The following is a 19,885-nucleotide window of genomic DNA, read 5'->3' as shown; positions in this document are numbered from 1 at the left end:
TCTTTATCATTCCGGGCACTGAAGTTAAGCTGATTGGTCTGTAATTCCCTGGGTTGTTTTTATTCCTCTTCTTGTAGCTTGGCGCTATATTTGCCCTTTTTCAGACCTCTGGAATTTTACTTGTCTTCCATGATTTTTCAAAGGCAATTGCTAGTGATGCTGACAAGTTTATTTTTTCATACTTTGTCATGAAATTTAATCTTCATAGAACCAGGATGGTCTTGGTAATATTTTAAATGTACTTTTATTTTGACACATATTTGTTATTTCTTCAGTTTATGGAAGATTTAAAAAGAGACATGGTGCAGTTGTCTAAAATTAGGACTGGGCACCATTTATGCCTGAGTTATAGTGCTACCTCTGAGTCTTTCTGTGGCCTTTTGTAAGTCACTTTTGTAACTCGCTGTATTAAACATTATTATTATTTTTTGGGATTTAGTATTTGTATTACAGTAGCACCCTAAAAGCCCCACAGAGGGATTGGGTCATACTGTACATACAGGCACTGTACATACAGATGCTGAAAATTCCCTGCCTGAATGAGTATACCTTTTTAAACAGTAAGGACTAAAGGTCTAATCCTGCTAAAGAGTCCTCATGACTGGTCACTTACACCAGTGCAGAGTCCAATTAAATTAGCATGAATTTTTTGTTACATATATATACATCTACTTCTACAATAATTATAGCTTCCCTCAATCTGTGTACATGTGTGCAGGAGGAGGGTATCTCAGTGATATATATTTTTTTAAATGTAGCTTTTTTCAATGAATATTTTGTGGAGATTTTGTTATGTGAACCAAGTCAGAGTCTTCAGAAAAGAGAACAATATGCTAAAAGAAATTTGTTCTGAAAAAGGAATTCTCTGATACTTGAGACAAGCAGCACAGCAGGAGCCTAAACAAACAAAAACAACCAAGGTGTTTGCTATTCTTCTTTGGTGACAGCGGTGTGGAGGGCATCTTGCTGTTAGAGAACAATTTAAAAGAAAGATCTGGCAGCATATAGCGTCATTGCATCACAACAAAGGAAGAAAATGAGATCTTGTTCTTTTCCCATGAAATCCAGACCAATAGTGTCTGTTTAATTTTGTGCATTGATTTTATTTATTTTTGTCTCTGTGTTTGTTTTCATGGTAGTATATACACAAGTTTGACTCTTAGGGAATACTTTTCTCTTTGGGAATTCTTTGTATTAGTTTGGTTTTCCTGAGTCACTCAATAAGGAGTTGGAGATTGGAAAGATCGAAATGGAGAGAGACATTCCCCAGTGAGGTGAAATGGATTTGGAGTCAGAGACACAATGTTCCTTCCTTTTTCCCCTCAGGCAGGACCAACTGGATAACTCAAGGGAAATGGAGAAAAATAAGGACATATTTCTTCATATTGGAACACTAATAACATTCTACCCTTGTATATAACTCGTTTGCTTGAGATGACAATTGCCATTTCCCCTCATGTCTCGCCAATCCTCTCTCTATATGCAGGACAGAATACAATTCCCCTCAGATGGTAGTTTTGTGTAAGAAATACTACGTAGAAAATTTCTTCCCATCACACAGTTTTGTGTATAGTACCTATTGCCAGACCTTTTCAACTGGGGAACACTAGCACAATACAGCAGTAGCTTTCTTCCCTCTGTTGCTGTCTCGTCTTCTATAATTTTTTACTCTAGAGACACAGCTTTGCTTCCTGGCTTTCATCTTTTTCTTTCTACATTCTTTTCCTCCTTGCTTGCTTGTTTCTTTCCTAGTCTTATTAGCAGCTGGGGTAACACAGACTGAAGAATACTCAGTTCTGGGTACATATATCTTTCACTCAATAACTGTTACCCCTTTCCTGCTGACATCTAGAGGATTTGCTTCAATAAAGGCCATTTGCAACAAGCCAGACTTTAGCCTGATAAAAAAGCTTGACGTTTCTACTCATTAAGATTTCAAATGAAACAAACAAATAAGCAATCAAAATTTTATTGGACATTCATTAATGTTGACGCCAGTTTGAAGCAGCCTTTTTTCATTCCATTTTAGAAGCTCCTTCAAATTTTGACCTTTATTTAAAATGAGAATTTTTATACATTGTTCTTTCTAGATTTTAAATTTCTTAACCCCACAATGATTATGGACAGCATAATTTGGAATAGACACATGACCAGATCAAATTCTCATGGAGGTCAAAGGAAACCTTTCCATTCCAGGCAGATATGTGCAAAAGTAAGGATATTTCTGATGGGGATAATCAAATGTCAGTTCTTGTTGTTAGCAGTATTAACAACAATGCTATTTCTCACCTAACATTTTCAGTTCATTAATCTTGCTGTTTAATTTTCTGAAAAGCTTTTCACAATTTGAAATAAAAAGGATGGGAGGACTACACCTTCTGGCCCTCTATCATACTGCCCTAAAAGGCTTTTTACATAATTTACAAATTCAGTTTCAAGATTTTACAGTTTGAAAACCTTACTTTTCTTCTTACATATTTTAAAAATATCTAAAGGCTTAAAATAGCCCCAATTTTTCATTCTTTTTAAAGTACCATTTGATGGTGATGTACCTTTATCATAAGAACATAATAATGGCCATACTGGGTCAGACAAATGGTCCCCCAGCCCAATATTCTGTGTTCTGCCAGTGGCCGGTGCCAGATGCTTTACAGGGAATGAACAGAACAGAGCAATTATCAAGTGATTCATTTCCCATCATCTAGTCCCAGCTTCTGGCAGTCAGAGGGTTAAAGGCACTCAGAACATGGGATTGTGTCCCTGATCAACTTGGCTAATAGACTTAATTGCTGAACGTTATAGTCAAGTTCACCCTGATGAGAGAAGAAATGGCCGTGAGATTCACAAGCAGTTCATAAAATGTTAGTTAGCTTGTTCAGTCTTATAGCTGACTGAGTGATAAGTAAAAAAGAAAGTACCTATTGTTTGATTTTAAATAGTTGTTTGGTCCCCATAACAGTTTTATACTGTTGTGACTCCATAAACTTCAATGAAATTGCTCATGACATACACTAGATTAGCTGACATCCTTTCTCTTACAATAGTATCTGCACCTTACATAAGACATGACCTGAAATCATTTTACATGGAGTAATTATCATTGATTAATGTATGCTCCTTTTGTTTCCAGCATGCATGCACAAATTTATTTTTCAGTTGCATCATGATTATTCTAAGACTTGTGTATGAGGTTGATGGAATCACAAGTAGAAATGCACTAATATTTGTATATACTTTTTTAAAAATGGTTTATAGGATAGACACAACTCCAAATGGATTTAGAGTATATTGCATTTTCACACAAGAACCCTAATGCTAAAAGTTACACCTGATGGATAGAGACATATATATATATATATATATACACACAGTATCAAAATGCATATAGTCATTCACTTGCTAGCTTTGTGATCCTGTGATTCAAACCCTTATCATAGCTCTTCCATTCCCAGGCTTTGATTTGTTCATTTGATTTGTCTTGTTGAAATTTAGACCCTGATCCTGCAAAGACTTATTCTCATGTTTACCTTCAGGTACTGTGAGTAATTTCATCCAAGTCAACCGAAAACTTCTCACAATGTTTAAGTTTAGCAAGAGCGTAAATTTTGCAGGACCAGGCCCTTTATTTTAAGATCCCATGGGCATGTTTTTTACCTGTTTTGTAGAGTTTCTAGCACACAGCTGGATGCACAAAAATAATATCAATAAATCAATGTTAACAGTTACATTGCTCAGTAGCCTTAGATAGTGTGTATGCTGCTTACCAAAGGGGTAAAGGTCTGAGAAAGCAGAGAAAGTCAGAGACAGGAAACCTCTCTGGACCTGATCCTGCTCCCAGTTCAAGTAAGTGCATTTTTTCCACTCATTTAAACAGGGTTTCCTAGGCAGAGCCATTTCTGTTCTAGGAGCAAGAAAGAAGCCAGTCTACAGGTGTGTTCATTGTTATACTTTCTGCTTCAAGTGAATCCAGAAAACACAGTATCAGACCTGTGACATAAAACCACTAACAAAAGACAATTCTAGGCCTAGGTAATAAAATATTCATAATGCTTTAAGTCCCTTCATTTTCAGTGGCATCTGAATTAACCTTAGTAGATGGAACAGCCAAGAAGTTATTTTAGGACATATTTTTATATTTTCTAAGTAATGTTCCAATGCCAAATGAAATATTTAGAAGTACAGTACTAGTGACATATTGTCATTAGAAACTGAATAACATGAGGTCCTCTCTGTTCTGCTTCTGTGGAATAGTGTGTCTCTTGGAAACCTATTTTTTTTATCTATCTGTCCCTGTCCTGCTGCTATTTCTGCTAGTCAGGAAAAGTTTCCAGCCCATATAGTCTTCCATTTAGAAGACTTTTTGTTGTGGATTGTAGTCAATGATTTATCTAGTTTCTTGTAATGCTCGGCAGAGCATCCTCAGGCTTATTTTCACAGCTAAGCAAGATTTTGTTAGATGGTCTCTGAATTCAAAGTCTTTTTTTCAGACCACTCAAGAAGGAAAGTTGCTGATTCTTTAGAAACTGCTATATTGTATTTATTGAATAAAAAAAAGCAATCTTCACTTAGGATGATGTTGATAATTTACATAATACTCTTTTGCCATCATTTAAAAAGAAAATTGTACGTATTTTTCTCTACCACAACAGTTTGGGAACCTAGTGTAATATGCTACAAGCAAGTTCCCATCCTTTAATATGGGTTTAGCAGTTATGAACATTCACATGTAAAATTAATCTATTTGATGTAATTTTTAAAAGAGCCAAAATGATTTTGGAGCACAAGTCCCATTGAATTGGACTCAGGCTCCTACAGATTGTCTAAACACAAACTGGCACTGAAATATCTAAATTGGTTTCAATTCATGACTCTTCTGAGTCTGTGGGCAGGCCTGCGCTACAGGGCTAAGTCAACCTAAGTTACGCAGCTCCAGCTGTGTGAATAACATAGCTGGAGTTGACGTACTTTTGCTTGACCTATTGTTTTTACATCACGCTGGGTTGACAGGATAAACTCTCCCATCAATTTGTCTTATGCTTCTCATTCTGGAGTAGTGCTGGAATCAATGGGATAGAGATCGGTGGTCGATTTAGTGGGTCTTAAACTGGCTAAATCGACCCCCGATGGATCGATTGCCATGCATCGATACCTAGTAAGTAGAGACAAGCCCTGTGTGTGAACATTCGTATTCCAGATTAAGAGCATTTTATTTTAATTTTGTTTGGCTCATGAGGAATTGAGTTAAGCTAAATAAAAAGCTAATTATGACCAGCAGCATTAACATGAATTATGATATTTTTGTTGTGCTAGGTGGAATTTGTCTGTTTCAGATTGTTAATTGATAATAAATTGCTATTAGTGAAGGGACATAGAAACTATGCAACATATGCTCTGGAGCACATGGGTTCCTCTGACTACTGTCAGTTTGGGAATGGGATTCAAGGAAGATAGAGAGTGGAAGCTCTATCCTGGTGAACAGGGACTTGCTTCATGGGTCCTGCTTTGCTCTGGATTCCCCCTCGGGAGATTTTGAACCCTGTGCTGTGTAATACTTGAGGGCTGGACTAAGCTAGACCAGGTTGAACTGGAGGCAGTGGCACAAAAATAATTTTGCAGTGCAACTCGACTAGAGTGTCAGTGGCACAGAGCAGAATTAGCAGTGAGGCCTGATTGGACTAGAAGTGGTGGCAGATTGGACTAGAGTAATGGAAGTGGACGTGAATCTGCAAATCAGAGCAAGTTCTGGTGGTCTAGACTTGCTAGATGTTGGAAAACAGATAGAGGGGAATCACCCCTGACCGCCACTGAATTAATTAGTCTTGTGATTGGATTTTAAGTGATTTGGGATTGTTGTTTGACTAAGAGCTGTGGACCTCACCAAGCGAGACAATTAATTCTTGGAACTGTGGGAGCTGATACTTATACACACATTGATTTGCTGATTTTGTTGTATGTAAATATGTATATGGCTAGTGTGTTTCTTTTGCTTGCTTTTTTTCCCCCAAGTAAAAGTTATTTGTAGTTCCATGTTTCCTAAGACATGCAAAGATGAATAGGGAGGTTATAGTTTAATTTCCCAGAGGCAGAATTAGGAATGGGGCTCTGGGTGGGGGCATAAGCTAGTTTTATTTATTTTAGAAAAGGGACCCTAGATGGACTGAATCCATATCTTGTTGCTGCCATTGTCACTGGACAGAAGGGTTGCATCTATGATATTTAGGGGCCTAACTTTCAGACACCAATTTTAAAAATCCAAGTTTTTCTTTTTTCACCAAACCACTGTTAAATGTGCACAGAAACTTCTTTACTATCTGTCACTACCTGTTCTGACACCATCAAAAATTGAAGTCACTGTTTTAGCAAGATAATGACCACCAGTAATAGACTTTGGAACTCTCACTTTACTTTTCATTCTGTTCTGTTCATCTTTATGTTTCATTCAACCTTTACTGTTCATTCATAGTGGGAGCTACAAGATTTTGTAAACTGATGCAATGTATTGGTTAACTTGAGTATGTCATGGCACAGTGTAAAAGTAGTTACTTGGTACCCTATTGTGTGCTTTTTATCTCAAGAAAATATAATAGAACAAAATACTTTAAAACAGAAGCTATCCCAGCAGACAAAACTAAGGTGTGCTATGGCCACTCAAAGACCTGATCAACCACCTGCTGTCAGTGGGCCATATTGTAAAGTCATCATTGTTATCATCATAATTGCCTGTTATTTCTGGCTCTCACACATATCTTTCTTCACAGGTAATCCCACTGACATTACTGGGACTACTCATGGTATAAAGTACTTTTCAGCTAAGGGTATCATAATGTGAGGAGTGCTTCCTCACATGAAAGTCCTTCCATTAAAAAAAAAATGTGTCTGTTGTGGGGGAGTTTAATTGCCTGTTTGGCATAATTTCCTATCCCTTTGTGGGATACAAGATCTAGGCATGGCAAGAAGGTGAGATACAATGTCAAGGAGACAGAGGTAAGCAAATGGCTGTGGGGGACAGGGGATGGGTAAGGGAGGAATGGAAGGAGGTGGAGCTAAGCAAATTAATCTAGCTCCTTCACCCTCACTGGCCTACCCTACACAGCTGTGAATTCTGCTAAATGAGTATGACTGACTAACTTAATCTTACTCCCTGCCCAGAGAATAATTTGGGGAAAACTGCTAAGGGAGTCTCATGTAGTTTTCATCCTTCAGATCCTTTTCCTTAGCTATCTCTAAGACAGGGATCGGCTACCTTTGGAATGCGTTCCACCAGGCTAAGCCCCCTGGCAGGCTGGGCTGGTTTGTTAACCTGACATGTCAACAGGTTCGGCCGATCATGGCTCCCACTGGCCATGGTTCACTCTATGAGAAGAGGAAGCCTGACCCAATGATTTCACAGAATAATAGCAAAGAGGAGAGTTCAGGTTGACTTTTGTGGCATAGCAAACTCCTGGAATGTTTATCTATAATAAAATAAAATAAATAAATAGTCTCAAAGATTATTTTTTTTAAAGTGCTGGGTCAAGTTCATTTTAAGTTCTTTGAAAAGGTTTTGCTTGGTTCTTATTTCCTCTGTAACCAGTTCATTTAATTCTGTGTATGACTCACAGTTTTGTATTGGTTGGAGAAAATCCAAAATAACTTCTTTCCTTGGAAACAGTTCTTGTATACAAGTCATTCTTCAACTCTTTCAAATGCCAGATGTGTAATCTATGTTTTTGTTTATAAATAATATTGGCTGATTTAATTTTATTGATCAAGTATCAGTTTAGTGATTTATTACAGCCACTGTGGATCACTAATGCTAGTAAAGATGATAGCATTGAATGAGAAGGATATTTTAGAATTGAGCAATCTTCTATTCTTCACTTCCTGCCTAATAGGATTGCTGGACAGTGTTGCTGGTACAGTATGGCTGCTGGGAGCCATCCATTAGATGATCTCATTTCAGTGGCCAGTGATTACTCTGTAAAGCACACAGAAATCTTTGATGATGAAATGCTTTGAATAGTAATTCATATTATTTCTTAAGCTTCAACAATGTGCTTGGTGCTGCACAAGTCACAAAATACAAAGAGTACCTGCCCTGAAGTTCTTAACATCTACTATATATAAATATGCACCATAATTGTCACAACTTCATTGGACCAGCGGTCACATTATATAGAGAGAAAGTAGGAAAATAATCTGTAGTTGGACATTAGGGATAAAATCATCAATTGGAACTTATATCCCATTGAAAGTCGTTGGGATATATGTTCCTAAGTGACATGGGCACTTTTATTAATGTTACCATAGAGACTGATCTTAAGATAATGATTCTGTATATATTCCTCACCAGTGGTGAACCTTTGCCGGAGAGATGATTTTACTTCTTTGATTTACTTAGAGAACTTGTTATTTAGCTACAATAGTTTAACATTTTCTTCAGGACTTCAACGTCAATTACTTTGTGTCAGTTTCAATACTTGACCAGTTGTTCAGATATCCAAGGTATGTATTTTATTCACAGTCAATGTGTCTGGAGATTCTGACAAATTCTTTTCAGCTCCACTGTTCTTGGCAGGAGATCAAGATAAGTTTTGATGCATCACTGACTAGTATATTTTCCTCACATTCTTGTTGCTTCCTCTTTTATTTGTTGTTGTTGTTTTGCTATATAGAGTGAATTTGGTAAGGAAAGTTAAAAGGTGTTTTGTGGGAGATTTTTATCTAGCATGTTTAGCATTACAAAGCATGGTTAAAACACACTGTAGTAAGAATATTGCCATCCCTGTTCCCCATATCAGTGATAATTTTAAAGATGGTATTCAGTATCAAGGTGAAAGTAATATTTGCCAGTTTTCCTCCCTTTCTCTCTTTCTTTTGAGCAACTTAGAAATGAAATATATACCTTTGAAATTCGATGTGTCTGGCATCTCTTGTTCCTCTTTTGGATTCTGGCTTTCTAAAGCCTTAGAAGTTATTCCAAAATCCTTGATTTAGGAAATTTATTTTATATTCTCTTTAAAATCTTGCTTTTATTTTTTATTTAATTTATAGTTTCTCAACAGTAACTTTTAATGCATTACAAGACATAATTTTTCCCCAACTCCTCACTATCATCTAATCACAATTTTGTTTTTATCCTGAAATTGAAGTCCCTCAACACAGATAATCATAACTACTAGAAAAGGGAAAATTTTACTGCGCTATAATAATAATGTTCAGTAATTAATGTTATGCTAGATGGCATACATCACAACAATATAAGAGTCAGTTAATTTTTATGTAATACATAGTTGATTATATTAGGATGGGCATATCTGAAAATAACAGAATATATCAGTGCAATCCAGACAGCCTCTACTAATTCTGTGAGGTGAAAGGTTGTGTGTATATGGAGGAAATATTTATTTTGTCATTTTTTAAAAATAGTAGTAATATTTTCTTATTTTTAACATATAACAGTGATATGTTTACTGTAATAAGAAATTTCCTTTTTAACATCTACCTTCTAACTCTGTATATTTGACTATGTTGATAGAATTAGTAGGATAAGGAAAAAAGCTAATAATGGTTAGTCTGTGGATCTACAAATGGAGGCCAGAATGATGTTGGACAGGAAAGTAAAAAAAGGATGGTGACAATCTCAGACAGTTTACATAAATTTTAAACAGCATTCAGTGTTTCAAGTATTGGTGTTATCCCAAATGAATCTCTGTATCCTCTCAAATTCATCCAACTCTTCTCTGGATATGAGTTGACTTCTTCTATTAATCTCATTTGAATCAGACTATTACATGTGGATTCTTCAAAATATACTATACATTTAATTGTTCTTCCAGTGATGCAAACACTTCTAAACTTTGTGTGCCAGTTTTCTTTATGAGTCACAGGACCAGCAAGCTTGTGAAAATAGATGATGAAATGGGAGGATTGGATGCCAGGTTAACTTTCATGTGTTGCTATCTGTATCCTCTTTAGATCAGGGGTCAGCAACCTCTGGCACGCGGCTCACCAGAGTAAGCACCCTGGCGGGCCAGGCCAGTTTGTTTACCTGCCATTTCAGCAGGTTTGGCCGATCACGGCTCCCACTGGCCGCGGTTCGCTGTCCCAGGCCAATGTGGGCTGCGGGAAGCAATGCAGGCCGAGGGATGTGCTGGCCACGGCTTCCCGCCGCCTCCATTGGCCTGGGACGGCGAACTGTCGGCCGAACCTGCCTATGTGGCAGGTAAACAAACTGGCCTGGCCTGCCAGGGTGCTTACCCTGGCAAGCCACATGCCAGAGGTTGCTGACCCCGCTTTAGATAAAAGGGGAAAACTGATGGGGACCTGCTACCTGGTAAAACTGTCATATACTTCAGTGAAATTTCATAGTCCATATGGATTTTTCCCATGTTCCTTTCTCATGAATTGTATTATATGTACCATATAACCACATGTACATGAAAGGGATGTAAGTGTATTAATTCATGTAGGTGATTTAGTAGGGAAAGAAGCCCACTCTGATCTGGAATTCCTTGACTTAGTCTAGGTAATCAGAGCTAAAGTGGACAAAGAAGAGAGTGAGGATTCATTCTAGATTATTACCATGGCTCTTCTGAAAGAAGGTCCAGCTCTGAGAGTGTCTCAGTTTCCACTAGTAAATGAGATGAGGTTTGACAGCTGTAGACTCAGGCTGACCTGGTGGATTGATGGTAGCATACTGGGAAATCTCAGTGGAGATTTTATGGGATGATGAACATTCTCCTCTGACCCACTTCCTACTCCCCACTCATGAGTGTCAGGACTTGAACAGTGACTATTTTCGAGGACAAAGAAGGATTGCTGCTATCAAAAGAATCAATTTATTTTCCATGAGGCACACGTTATCAATGGGTTAAGAAACAGGTAACTGACAGATATCTAACTGTAGTTGGGAATGACAAATCATCTTTGTCAATAGATGCTGCTCAATAATTTTGTCAACGATCTGAAAGAAAACACAAAATCACTGCTGAAAAGATTGTTGATGACATGAAAATTGGCAGAGTGGCAAATAATGATAAGTATGGGGCAGTAATTCATAGCAATCTGGACCACCTGGTAAGCTGAGCCCATTCAAAGGAAATGCATTCTAGTACAGCCAAATGCAAGGTCATCCATCTAGGAACAAAGAATGTAGGCCACACTTACAGAATGACTGCACCACAACCAAAGTGGGGCAGAATTTATCTGGGGCTTACCCAAGAAAGGGCAGCTCTGCTTTTTACAGAAACCGCTGTAAAAAAAAAAGTGCTCAGTGGTCAGCTTTGCAGCAGTGACTCACCCTCACCACCCAGGAATGTGCATAGAGGAACGAAGCCTGGTTGGGGCAAGTCTCTTTGCTCCATGCGGCAGAGAAGCCAGCTTGTCTTCAGGGAAGCAGCAATCAGGCTGTTGGTTTTTTTAAGTAGCATGGCTCCAGGGGCACGGAGAAGTGAGGTGGGGGAAGGGGAGAAGGCAGCCAAACAAATTGCTGATGCCTCCTTGTGGCAGATGTTCAGTGCAGGTCCTCAATAGGGAGGGCAGTCAGTGACCAGATAAATGGCCTGGTAAAGGACTTAAAAGGTGGTACTGGATAATGGAACATAATGGGGAAGGGGGCTGGGGACTCCTATGACTGGTCTTGGAGCCAACTCCCCCAGCCATCCTTAACCCTCATATGAGGGTGGTAGATAGTAAGATTCAAGCCGTGGGTCAGCTAGGGTACCTGGATGGGAACAAAGTTAATGATTTGAATAAGCATGGATTTGCCTGCACTGTACACTTTATCTGCTGGGTATTCCCAGACATCTATATAATAAGGTTGCAGCCTGATTAAAACCCATAACAGGTCTCCTGTCTTTTTTGCGGTATGCCCAGATAATGGGAGCTGTACCCTGGAAACCAATGGCTAAAAGGTTTCAGGGGTCATAGTGGTGAAGCAACTACAAATCAGCACGCAGTGCAATGCTGTGGTGAGAAAAGCCAGTATGATCCTGGGATGTATATAAAGGGGACTAGTGAAGGGAGGTGATTTTACTTCTGCATATGACATTAATAAGACAAGCACTAAAATACTGTGTACATATCTGGCACACTCATTTTTAAAGTATGTTGAAAAAAACGATGAGGGTGCAGGAAAGAGCCACAAAAATAATTTAAAGGCTGGATGTCTCTCAGTGAGAGACTTGAAGAGTTCAATCTATTTAGTTTATCAGAAGAAGATTGAGAGGTTACTTGATTCCTGTGTATAAATACCATTCCTGAAAGAAAATGCCAGGTATTAAAGGACCCTTGAATCTAGAGGAGAAAATCACAAGAAGCATAAGCTGTAAATTAAAGCCAGATGAATTCAAGCTAGAAAAAAGGCATACATTTTTAACAGTGAGGGTGATTTACACATGGAAAAAACTACCAAGAGAACTGGCGAATTCTCCACATCTTGATATCTTCACGTAAAGAATGCATGCCCTACTGAATGATACGCTTTAGTCAAACGCAAGTTGTTTGGGTCAATGCTCATGTAACTTGGTGAAAATTTATGGCCTCTGATATATGAGAAGTCAGACTTATGATCTAATGGTCCCTTCTGGCCTTAAAATCCATCATTTTGTTAATTCAAAATCATTTTTTTCTAAATTCAGGACCATGTTATATTCTTTTTTAAGCACCTCTCTAACGTGCTGAGTTTGGAGTTAAATAGTTCCACCATATTTGTGTTGTTTAAGTTTTAACAGAAACAACAACATACAAATAACTGTGTATGTATATACGCGCATTTGTGTGTGTTTATAAATAATTTACCAGGTGATATTTTCTCCATAACTCAAAAAAGGCACGTATTTTCTAACTGCTATCTTTTCAAGGTGAGACAAAATTAAATGAAAAATTAAAGAAAGTCTAATCTGTAAAGTAGACATATTTTTGCAAAACGATGATCGTATATGAGTAAGGAGTTGAAGTAGAAACTATTTTACAGCCTTACCGTTTGCTGCTGGTGCACTTCAAAGGTGTGACCAATCAGATCAGAACTCCTAGGCTTGTAGGATTTGAAGATCATGCTGTGTCACATTGGAACATTAATTTCCCTAGGGTTTGTCATAAATTCTTCAGTCTACTCTATCCTATCTAGTTTATATGCCACAGCTTTATAGTTTTAATAGAATTTAAGGTCCGAAGGGACCCTTAGATTTTCTAATCTGGCTTCCTATATTACATTTTACTCAGATACCCCCATTTGAAGCCCAGTAACTTTAGTTAGAGTAAAACATTTCAGTACTGAAGATCCTGAGCTGTTGTGTGTCAAAAGCAGATTAAAGGAGAGACAAGGGTTCCATCGGTGACCAACATCCCTGCAACGGCAGGGAATTGATTTGGTGAGATATCCAGATGATCCCAGCAGGCAATCCATGCCCATGCTACAAAGGAGGGCAAAAAAAAAAAAAACCACCAAAGGTCACTACCAGCCTGACTTTAGGGAAAGTTCCTTCTTGACTTCAAATTTGGCAATTATTTAGACCCTGAGGAAGTGAGCGAGACACATCAACCCCAGGCATCTAAGAAAGAGGATTCTCTGTACCATCTCAGATCACAAGTTCATCCTGTCTGGTGCCTCATCACCATCTATGGCAACCTCTGATGCTTCTGAGGAAGTCAAACACTCCACCTCCCTCAGTCCCCTGAGAATACATCTAGCTAGCTGTACATCTGAGACAACAGGCTGAAGCCCTGAAGTTGGCATGTGGTCTTGCTCCTTAGAATACCATTCACTATTTTGTAGGGTGACCAGACAGCAAGTGTGAAAAATAGGGATGAGGGAGGGGGGTAATAGGCGCCTATATAAGACAAAGCCCCAACTATTGGGACTGTCCCTATAAAATCAGGACATCTGGTCACCCTACTATTTGGATACTTTTTTAAAATAAATTTATGAAGAAAACCTCAATTATTAGAATTCATACATTTCTAAATTTAACATATTGAGACTTACTTTATTTACTACAAACCATTCCTCAGTTAGTAACAATTGCTCCATTGCCGTTTATACACCATATAAATAGTAGCTAGTGCGGGGAGGGAAGAAGGAGATTTACAGCCATATATGTCTTTCTGTGTCTTGCTACAAGAAGTTCCTACCACAGCATGCCCCCTATTACTGTATATCAGTGTGACACTGGTGAAGGATGACACTGCTTGTCTGCTTTGAAAAGCACTGAGTCTTTTGCTTTAATGAAGTAGAGAAGTGCAGAATGTCCACAGGAAACCAGACAATTGCATAAGGTGCCAGCTAGCAATGTCTCATTTCAAACACTGAAATAACTTCCAAATATTAAGCAGTAAGGTTGGATCTCCTCCAGAGATCATGAAAACAAAGTTTGTGGTTCTAAGAAATTCTCAAAGGAACCTGAACCACTTTGCAAAGATGTCCCCTCTCCCCCCCAACCCCACTGCACTGTCTGCGTCTCTTCTGACTCATTCCCTCTCTTTTTTCTTTGGCCTTTATTTCATTTCCCCATGAAATAACTGATATATTTTAGTTGGTGTGCATATAAATATATGTAGATGTATTTTTTTAAATATAGTGGTCAACAATATTAATATATTGGCTGCTGGGTGGTGTACATGAATGTACCCCAACTGGAAAAGATGTTTCCACACAAATTGGATTCAAACTGACCACCCCTATGAATGAGTTGTTCTTTTCTCTTGTTAATCATAGAAGAATGACTTCCAGACATGAGAAGCTTTAAGCATAGATAGCCCTTTATGACTCAGCCAGCTGCTCACCAAACAGAGCCATTGTTGGCTAGAACTGGACCATTTTTTTCAATTAAAATTATTTTAGTCAGAAAAGACTCTCTGAATATCATATCAGTTTAAATTTATTTGTGTGAAAATTTTCATAATTTTTGTTATCTATTTTCAATATTTTTATGTATCTTTCTCATTTTAAAGTTCTCTTCTTTTTGTGGGGAAATGTAAACAGGAAAGAGGGAAAGAAAAGAAAAATATAACAAAAGATATCAATTTCTTTTAAAAATCACCGAAAAGATACTGAAAGCAAAAGATAAGTGGGTCTGTTTCGAAACCTGTATTATGCAAATTTAACAATTGCAATACCCTTAGTTAACTTATTTTTAATATTTTTATATTGTTGACAGATAAAGCAAGTCCCCTGGCTTGATAATTTGCAAGTTATATACATTATAGATCAAGATGGACCAATGGACCAAATCCCTGGCCTACTTTCATTGATGTCAATGTGGATTTTTTTTTTAAGCCATTGAGGGATTTGAACTGGAATTCCTAGTTATTCAGTAAAATAAACATCTTCTGCCTCACTTCTTCATATCTTCCTTCTTCTCTAATCTTGGTCAGATATTAGCTGTTCCAGGGGTATGTGCGGCGGGGGGGGGGGGAACAGGGGCACACACACACCCCCATCAGTGGGGGGATAGAGCTGCAGCGAGGAGAGCGAGCTCCTCCAGCACCAGGCTGGGGCGGGAGATGACAGCTCCTCCAGTCCTGGGGCTGCAGGGGGAGATTCAGCTCCTCCAGCTCCCGGAAGGAGAGTAGGAGGGAGAGCCATCTCCACCAGGGCCATGTAGTGAGAGGCAGCAATTCCAGCAGTGTGTGTGTGTGGAGAGTATGGTAGGGGGGAGCCAGCTCCTCCAGCTGCTGAGGGAGGGAGCCAGCTTCCCCTCCAAAAGATGTACCCCTCCAAAAGAAAGTACCCCTCCAAAAGATGACAAATGTTTATTCCTGTGCACACCCTCGAGCTGCTCATCGAAAAGCTTTGCAGTAATGATTATCAGTGCTCCAACGGGATGTCCAGAGGAAGTTTAGAGCCGAGGCCTTCATTAAAATCAAACTAACTTAAAAGGTGTTTGGGTATCCACATACTGTCTAAAAAGGATAGAACTCCTCCTGGTTCTGTAATGTCCCAAGGAAAAGCTTTTAATTTAAACAATCGGAATCATGTTTAAAATTGTAGAGTTTCCCCAAACAAGGCATGATGAAAACAACAAAAAAGACAGCTGTGGCTGAGACAAACAAGCACACCTTACTACAGAGCAGCAAACGATTAAGCAAGTATATCATAGCACCTTGTCACCATCATTCATATTAACAACACACACACAAGATTAGCACCTGAGATGTAATCAGAAATGGTCAGAATAGCCATGTCCATACTGAGAGCAAGGATCAAAGTTGCATAACTTCAGGGATTCATCAGTCATTTAAATAGCCAGAGCAGGCAGTTTAGGAATATGAAGCAAAAAATCCAGGAGGAAAGAATAACTAAATTCAGAAATAAGGCACAAGATGACATCAATTTAATTTACATGATCTGGATTATTACAACTATTTTTATGTGTAAAGTATAGAACATGTACCTAAATTGTTAGTCTCTGTTTAATATATTCCCTATGTCTTTTTTACCTTTGCTGTGTGTCTTTTCTGAGTCAGTATATTAAAGGTCTGTATCTACTGTTGTGGTCTGACTGATGGTGAATCCACGCTCACCTTTCAGGGAGGTGATTGACATTTCTCTTCTGCTCTTTCTACAACAGAGGCACATGCTTCCTACAAAGATATTTTTTCCTGACTATGGTCCTTTTATTTTTATTTTTATATACTTTTGGGTGTTGTTTATTTTGTATTTCAAAGAGACTTTTTTAAAAGCTGTTTTATAGGATATATAGCAGTATGTGAACTTTACATATGGTTTCATAGAATTGTTATCCAGTCTGTTGCCCCAACATTTAGAACATATAAACCTTGACTATTCATCTCCCTAGAAACACACAAACAAACCAGAAAAAGCCTATAGTGTATGTAGGGAACAGTTTTGCTTTGGCTGCAGGATGGACCAGATGTCCTAATAGATCTTTTCTGTCTTTGATTCTGGGATATCATCTAGTTAAAATGTAGTTTACCGGTTCAGGACTTCTCATACTGCATGTCCCTTGCTAAGTGAGTGGTTTCATCATAAACTAGTCCCTGGGTCAGGTGCTAAACGGGTTTACATTGTCGTAGCTCTACTGACTTCACTGGAGTCATGACAATTTACACCATCTAAGGATCGGCCTCCATGATTGTAACTTTGATGTAATTCTAGTAACTATAATTTTAAATGCTGTGCAGATTTCCATAAGTGCTGGAACTAGGAGGGCTGGGGATGCGGACACACCCCTGGTTGGAAGTGGTTATCATCATATACAATGTTCACAGTTTGGTTCAATGGCTCTCAGCATCCCCACTACACAAATTGTTCCAACACGCCTGTAGATTTCTTTGGATTTGCTTACAGTATCACAGACCTGGTTGCTGACTCTGGTTAGAAAGGTTTTCCATACACTGGAGAAACATATCCTTGCTTTTCTGGGCAAGTTGCACTTATACAGGTTTCACCCAACAATACTGACTGCAATGTCTCATTTTCCCTATTCAGAACCAAAGAATGGTGTTGAACTGATTTTCTGGATCAGGGCCAGAGTACTCAGCACCTTGCAGTACTGAGTCCTTATTGCAAGTTTATTCTTTAGAGATTGTAGAAGTAGAAATCACATATTATTTTGCTCAGCAACATATATTATTTTCTCAAGCTGGCTACCAACATAATTTCCCAGTTTTTGTTTTCCCTCCTCCCACACATATTTTAAGGTAACGACACCAATTAACCTGACAGTGTATTTCTTTTTCTGCAGCATCTGTTCCAATGAACCTCACTTCAGATGCTTATATTTGCTATATTATGGTGCCTCACGGTTGTGTCGGGGAGTGTTGCTGTGCTTTAATTACACTTAATACTGAAGGCCAGTTATTTTGTTCTTGACTCTTCAATGGATACTCTTGGCTTTTCAACAAATCACTTGGAGGAGGCAGAGGTAGATCCTCTTTGGTGCTGTTCAGTGTTGAGCGTGATTTTTTTCTCAGGTTGGCAGTAAGCACTAGAGGACGTCCTTTTGATATACAGTAATCCTTGAGATGTCAGCCACAGCAGTGACAACAGCATGATTCACTAAGTCATAATTGCTGCAAGAGCCCATGAGGCTGGGAGGTGCTGGAGTGGTTATGGCAAACTTCATCATTAACGATGTCCATGTGTTGTTTCAAGATTGAAACTGTGATATTAAGGATGGGTTTGTAACAGAGTAGCAGTTTAGCATAATAATTTCTGGATATGAGGCTGCACTGAAATACCGTATGAAACACCATTGCACAAACAAACATGTCAAAAACTGAAACAGCAAGCTTGTGTTGCTAGTTTGTAGGCAATGGATATTGCCAAGTTGTTAAAGTAATTGAAATATTGTGCTTGTATTCTGTGATATAGTAATCCATTATAGAAACTAACTTGAATACTCAGTGCTTCATTTTTTTTTTTAATTTTTACCTGGGCAAATTTGTGCTTCCACGATGCAGTTTGCATTGTGAAATGAATTATAGCAAATGTATATGAAAAGACTATAGAACACTTTAAAACAGTAAAAAAAAAAATCTCATTCTTATTTACTTTGAGTATGGTGTTTTAAATTAAGGATATATTGTTATATTGCTTGTCTATCAGTAGAGAACAATGAAAATGAGATCAGTGCCCAATGTGTCTAGATATTACAGAACCTTCCAACGTTGGCAGCAAAAATATATTTTCTTATTAACTTTCCTTTAACATAAAGATAAGTGACTTGGCTAGAAATTCCATGTAATGAAAATCAAAGCAAATACAACAATCACATTTTTATTTGTTTCCTCCTTTATTAAATGTATTTACTTATGTGTATTTGGGGTTTGCTATTGTGTAGTGATTTTGATAACGCCATGTACTAGAAATAAATTTGAACAATGACAACAATAAACTGTGTCTCCCGACTTCCTTCATGTTAACTTGAAGAGCCATGTTTCATTTTAACTTTTATATAGTGAAAAACAAGAGTTATACAGCAGAAAGAAGCAAAATGTAAAAGAGGAAGCAGGGAAAGTTGTGCTAAATACTCCTTGTACCTAAGCAATTTTCCAAAAACATTAGATCACACCAATGTTCATGTTTAATATTCAGTTTAAAGAACATAAGAGAAGAACATTACTGAAACTTCAACTTCTTTATGGCAAAGGTCAGTCCAGAAAGTAAGATCTGAAAACATTTGAGAAAATCAGAGAGATGTCCACTAAGTGAAAAGTTTATTTATGGCTTTCAGTGCCAAAAATCTGAGCACATTAAAAAAGGACCAAGTGCTTTGTCTTGTATAAATCAACTCCATTGACATCAGTGGAGCCAAGATGATTTACACCAACTGAGAATCTAGCCTTTAATTATTACCAAGCAACAGTGAAAGATTCTCTTTTGCATCTGAGTACTACTCAATATGGGGGTGGGAGGTGGAAGACTTGAGAAAAACGAAGGGCTATAGGGTACTCTAATATATTCCAGCAGCATATGGTTCCTAAGGGATCATATCCCAGCAGAAGATTAGCAGTACACACCAGAGATGTACTTCTTCACAATCTCTCTATCCCCACTCCGCACACTTATTCCATGTTCTTTATGCAATGGTGGGAAGGGTGGAGGATGGAGCAGCTTCTTCCACCAAGCCAATGCCAACCCATCAAGGGTTGCCTGTATTGATAGTGAAGGAGCCATTTTAACCTATGAAATGGAAATTTGGTCTTCAGGGCAATAGTGAAATAATGTAGTAGCTGTCTAAGTTTAAACAACTTATCATTTGAACATTAAACCAGCAAGTCAAGATACTGTGGAGATTGGGCAATGATTTATTCCAAATGAGTCCATTCTTCCTCTGCCTGGTTTGCTAGACTTAACGCTCAGTTTCCATTCACTCTGCAAAGGTCTGAATGATTGCACAAGATGTAAGTTAATGGAAAATCATAGCTTACATTTTCAAGA

This window comes from Gopherus flavomarginatus, chromosome 1, assembly GCF_025201925.1.
Source record: "Gopherus flavomarginatus isolate rGopFla2 chromosome 1, rGopFla2.mat.asm, whole genome shotgun sequence".
Taxonomy (NCBI): domain Eukaryota; kingdom Metazoa; phylum Chordata; order Testudines; family Testudinidae; genus Gopherus; species Gopherus flavomarginatus.
Note: the sequence above shows the minus strand (reverse complement) of the source record.